Here is a 5,943-nt window from a genome sequence, read left to right as displayed (position 1 = left end):
AAAAAAACCTCATTTGCTTCGTACAGTCGGATAAAACATTCAAAGGACATAACATTGCGGTGGCGGCAATTTTTTTACAATCACAAGTGGACATTATTTTGAGTAAAATTACCCACGTTTATAATTTTATAAAAGCACTTACGTTTACAAACTTAAATTTTAATAAACAACAAAATAAACATTGTACTTTGCTCTGATAACTGTTATTTTTATATGTTTTATGTACAATAGAGAGTTATAAACCCTTTATTGAACAAAAAATACTCATTCGTGACAATCGATTTTATAAGAAAATGGCCCTAAGGCAAAGTTGACGGTTTTTTGCCCAAAATTCACACAACATAAAAAAATAAACCGAATTGAGATAACCTCCTCCTTTTTTCTGATCAGTTAAGCTCAGGCTTCTAATAGACTCTCGTTATATCCCTTTTTACAGCCCTTAATGCACAATGTACTTTTGTGTCAATATTAGTTCCAATTCCAAATATTACCCGCTATGATCCTGTTACAACAAGGCCATAGTCGGTAGGAAAATACAAACTGAAATATAGATGCACAGAAAAAACCAGAAAAAGAGACCAGCGTCCTCAGCATGACAGAGGTGTCAACTTCTAGATTTTTTCTCGCCTGCTTGCCTAAATATCAAAATTTTCCAGGCGTTACTCCAAACAGGGGACAGGGGGTCCTGTCAAAAATCAGCAATTTTGTATTCAATCAGTGTTCTATCAATGTCGTATGTACAAACACCTATATTATGTTTGAGTTTTCTAATAATTTTTATCATATTTATGAGTTAAACGCTAATAACCAATAACAAATTTTAACAACAACAGTTTGTATATGACACTAAAAACACCGATTGAATACAGAACTAGGCCACGTATGTCCCTTATTTTTAATAGGAAGTACCACCTACAAAACTTTGATATTTCGGCAAGTAGTAGGTCAATGTATGGTTAATTCTTAGAAAAAAAGTTAGAGGTGTCACTACTTCAAAACCAATAAATAAATGTGTCTTTTTATTTGGTCTTTTTTAAATTTATATGATTTTTGAGTGGCGATGTAAATCTATATAAAGAACAACTTTAAAATTTGAAACAAATCGCTTGATTACATACTGATAATAAATACATTAAAAAAACAAAAGTCAAGAACTGACACAAGTAGGATATTCATACTCAACATAAATATTCTTGGAGATACGAGTACTCGCAGAAAAAACTGTGCCCATTTGATAAAAGGGACGGCTTACTAGAAAAACCAAACTATGAACTGTTACCTAACGACTAAATGCAATCACTTTGTCTGAATTAATAAATTATTTACTATTTTAATTGTACTTTAGATTTATAAAACTGGAGTTCCAAGAGTGGAGAAATTACGTATAAAGAAAGAAAGAAGGATATTTAATTACACTAATACAAAAAGCACAAAGTGCAGTATTTGAACCTGTAAGTGAGAACTTTTTCTACTATTATAACGCATGCGGGCAATGTTGTCTAAATAACTTTGCCCGTTATAAAATTCAATCAATAAGTTACTTTGCCCAACGATTAATAAAGTAAATATTTGTTTTATATAAGTCATGTTATTTAGTGGGTGTCTCAAAATAATGTAGGTACTTACTGTACTAAAATAGTGCTTGTGTAGTGTAGATGTATCATCATCTGGTTCAGAGACCTCAGTGCGTTTTTTTACTGTAGAACATGTTAATCCAGGGTATTTATTACCTGTATGGCAAATTTCATGCAAATCCGTTCAGTAGTTTCTACGTGAAAGAGTAACAAACATCCATCCATCGCCATACTTAAAAATGTTTAGATTTTTTTTTGTATTTTGATTACTTATGTTTTAGAACATTTTTTGCTGTGGTTTACGAGTTATTTACGAAAAACTAAATGGGACTTTTACACAAACTCCTCCCCACCCGTTAGCTCTACCCCCACCCATCAGTACCTACTTTTAGTATGTGGTCTTAAACACCATCCCTACAACTATGCCAAAATTGACTTATACGCGAGATTTCCCCGGAGAGGCAGTTTTTGGTCTTCGTTGGGTAGGCTATATACTCGTATCAGACACGTATTAAGTTTGAACACATGTCCTATATTCCTACTATGGTAGTTATCAGTTTATAAGTAATAGACAAAATATGGAGCCAATAAAACTATTTAGACTACTAACCAATTTTTCTGTACTTACCTAATTCTTGTAATAAACAACACACTTACTTTACAACTTCTGACATCTTCTGACATGTTGTCTGTCATTGTACGAGTATGAGGGCTTCTTGTTTTTTTTGTGCGTTATTTAATTTATTTCTCGGTGTTGACTATCCTAAAACACCTTAAATACCCAAAATACAGTGATAACGTAATTTAATAATAATTTCCTTACTCATAGATTGAGTGTTATGAAAGAAGTGTAAATGTAAAAGTTTTTTTTTCGTAAATGAATTTTGTGGAGAAAAGCGACGCAGGTCAATCAGGCAGAGCACCTAAGCGCTCACTGTTTCTCTGCGTTGAAGTGACAGAGAAGCAATATGTCGTCGGCGTGGCGTAAGTCTTTGCTCATCAAAAATTTGGAAATAAAATAAATGCAAAGAAATTACGATTTAGATTTAAGAAATAACACGACAGATATTATTATTACGTTTTGTTTGTAAATCAGACTTAGTAATTTGATTATAGTGTCTTTATAAATAACGGAGTATTTTTGGTTTCTAAATCAAAGTAAGAGCTCACTTTGGCAATAAAATCTATCGAGCCAAATTAGTTTAATCGTGTTTTGAAAGCAACGACTAACTCAGGAATACGATCAAGATTATCGTAATATTTTTTTATTGCCACGAAGTACACCCATTTTTATACCACTCTGTTTAAAAATAGCAGTGAGTGGCGTAGGTCGCCTCTTAGTGGTACCATTTAATACATTATTAGTAATCAGTACAGCATAAAAAGGTACAATAGATTGTCATTAGTAAAAAATCTGAGAATTTGAGAATTTTGTGTCTGTTTGGCTCATTTTTCTGGGATACTTATCTCAGAACGGCTAAAACAATTATGACGAAAACTTTAGATCTGAATCTTGTATGATGACCCACTGTTCATTTTTAACTTTATTTGAGATATATTTTATTTAAACAAACGTAATTATTGATAAGTGAATGAAGTACGTATACTTTATTTTATTTTTAGTATTTATTTAGAGCTTGTAACAGACGGATGGACGGACAGACAGACAGACAGACAGGTGAGCAGACAGCGGAGTCTCAGTTATAGGGTTCCATTGGCTCCCTTTGGGTACGGAACCCCAAAAATGGTAAAGCACTTGGTCGACTGTAAATTGTAACTTTTTACTGTTCAGTTCTGGGTTTTTGTTTTTTCGCTTTGCTACAAAGAAGTTGGAACATCACATGTGTACCTATGGATCGAACACACTTAACTCTAACAGTTCATATGTAAATCAGCAACCTCGTCTTACTTTCCACGCCGCTGACTAACAGCTCCAAGCAATGCCTCTAGACGAACATTGTAATGACTTGTTCTTTTCACCCTAACGTTCTAACAAATTTATTACCCGCGGTGGGGGGCAGACAAAGGATGTGTTTGAAAAATTGTCTTACTGCTTCGAGTGGTTACTCGCTTGCATTTTTGTTGCTAATGGTAATGACGGGCTTTGATCATTAGGACGGCTTAGTCTTTTGTTTTGACGTCTTAAAAAACTTTAAGAATAAGATCATCTACTGAGATCATCTATACAGTCATCTACGTTACGAATAAACCCCAAATATTAATTTAGATACAGATTGACTAATGTTAAATACTATTGCACAAAAATAAAGAAAGAGATAAACATTGAAGTACGTATATAGAGGTGAACATGTCCTTTCGAGGGATTTTTACTTTTGAGTGAACGAGGAGCATTCACTTAGACGCCGACACAGCGTGAGTTTAAAAGTCAGAAATAGTGGGAGCTACAAATAAGATGATTGAAATAATATATAAACTCAAAAAATAAACTACTTTATGCAAACATTATTTATGTACAAATATAATACCTACACACAATGCACACGAAAAAGAAAATAAAGGAATGTTCTCAAAATTTTGAGGAAAATAATTATTTTATGAATACCCTGCATAATCAAACGACTCTTTAGCTTCACTGGCCATTTGACAAAGATTTTACTATTCTGTTGGAGGTTCTATACATGTCGTGGAGCTAAACATTTTAGTTTCTTACACGTCGTAACTCATACAACTTTTTGTCATGACACGGTGCCAAGCCTATCCACTGAAATAAAAATCATGTTCGCACTAAATCCACCGAATTCACACTATAAGTTAAAGGAAGCCCCAGGCAGAGCCCTTACTTAATCCGAACTTAAACTTAACATCTCACTTAGACCAGGAACTCCTACATAAAGGAGTCTCTAATAAACTTTGCTCTAACAAGCGGCTAAGTACGTTATTTAAGAGGCCATCGTATACGTTCACAACACCAACTGAAACCTACAGCCTAAAAAAAGTCTTGAAAAAAATCTTTGCTAAGGGCAGACTATCAAATATTACTATTCGAATTATTGTAGTCTGTGTCGTAGGTAGTGGCGGTGTGTACGAGCATTGTCGCATCGACGACGACCAAGCACTGACCGTCTTAGCCTTAGGCATTCGAAGAAATTGTGTTCACGCCAAAGAGGGTCGAAAAGATTGGAGTGGACAAAATAAGGATACAATTTTAAAGGTGAATACAAAAGTTTTTGCAGACGCCTGCAGGTGGAAAGAATTTCATATTGTGTCTGGAGTGATGTAACTAAAATAAGACAAATTATTTAGATTTCATGAAAATGGCAAATATTTATAAGTCTTCTCAATTAAAGTAAATGGCATTATAATGTTTATGATGTATGACAATGATATGACGGTAAGTTTGCTGTTTGTAATGCTCTTTGAACTTTGACTTTTTGAACGTTAGCATAACCTATCAGGTCGAAACTATCTACCTACTCGAAATAAATGATTGAATTGACTTATCCTCATTATTCCTAATGTACCTATTTGGGGCTTGTCCTATTTCTGATTTTACGCGACTTTTCTTCTTATATTTATTTAAAATATCAATTTCAAACATCAGCGGTCACAAGATTACATTTGTCAACCAATAAAAGGGTTTTTCAAAAATAGGTGGAAAATAGTGTGGCGGTTTTCTATTGCAGTGCTGAAGTTAGTTCGAAGTTGGTAATAGAAATTTCTTAAGTAGAAATACTTTGTATATTTAGGTATAAATCAATGAAAATTTACAGGATTATAGAAAAACAAAAATAAAAACAACTTAAACCTATAGCCTACACTAAAACCTAAACAAAGTAGGTAGGTGGGTAGCTAGGGTTTAGGTATTTAAGTATTTATTTTATTTATTTTACCAACTCTACCAGCGTCACAGGTCCATGTGCCAGTGGTCGTCGGTGTACGGACGAGTTCTTGAATTAGAGCATCTCAAGCCTGCATACGTAGGCCAAAGACGGTTCTGGTATTTACAGGCCCGTGCTAGAAGTGCTTTAAGTGCTAGAAACGGATTGCCTGCTCTATATACAGAAAGATGAATATTCTGAAGTATACTGTACCATATTTATCCATGATCTCTCAAGCAGAGGATCCTGGGTTCCAACCCGTGCTCGCTCCTCCGAGATTTTCTAAATTAATGTACAAAATTACACATTAAAGTGTGTATCAACGTCATGTTTGAAAAGCCATACGAAATTGTGTATCGACTGAAAGCCACAAGGTACAGAGGTGATCACTTATTTATGACGTTAACTGTACAAGTTTCACGGTGAAGAAAAACAATAATGCATCGGAGGAAAACTGTACAAACCAATATTATTATAATTTATAGTATAATCATAGTAGCTATATTTGGTCTCAACAGAAAATCAACGTT

This window comes from Choristoneura fumiferana, chromosome 4 (genome assembly GCF_025370935.1).
Source record: "Choristoneura fumiferana chromosome 4, NRCan_CFum_1, whole genome shotgun sequence".
NCBI classification, from domain to species: domain Eukaryota; kingdom Metazoa; phylum Arthropoda; class Insecta; order Lepidoptera; family Tortricidae; genus Choristoneura; species Choristoneura fumiferana.
This window is presented reverse-complemented; position numbering follows the sequence as displayed.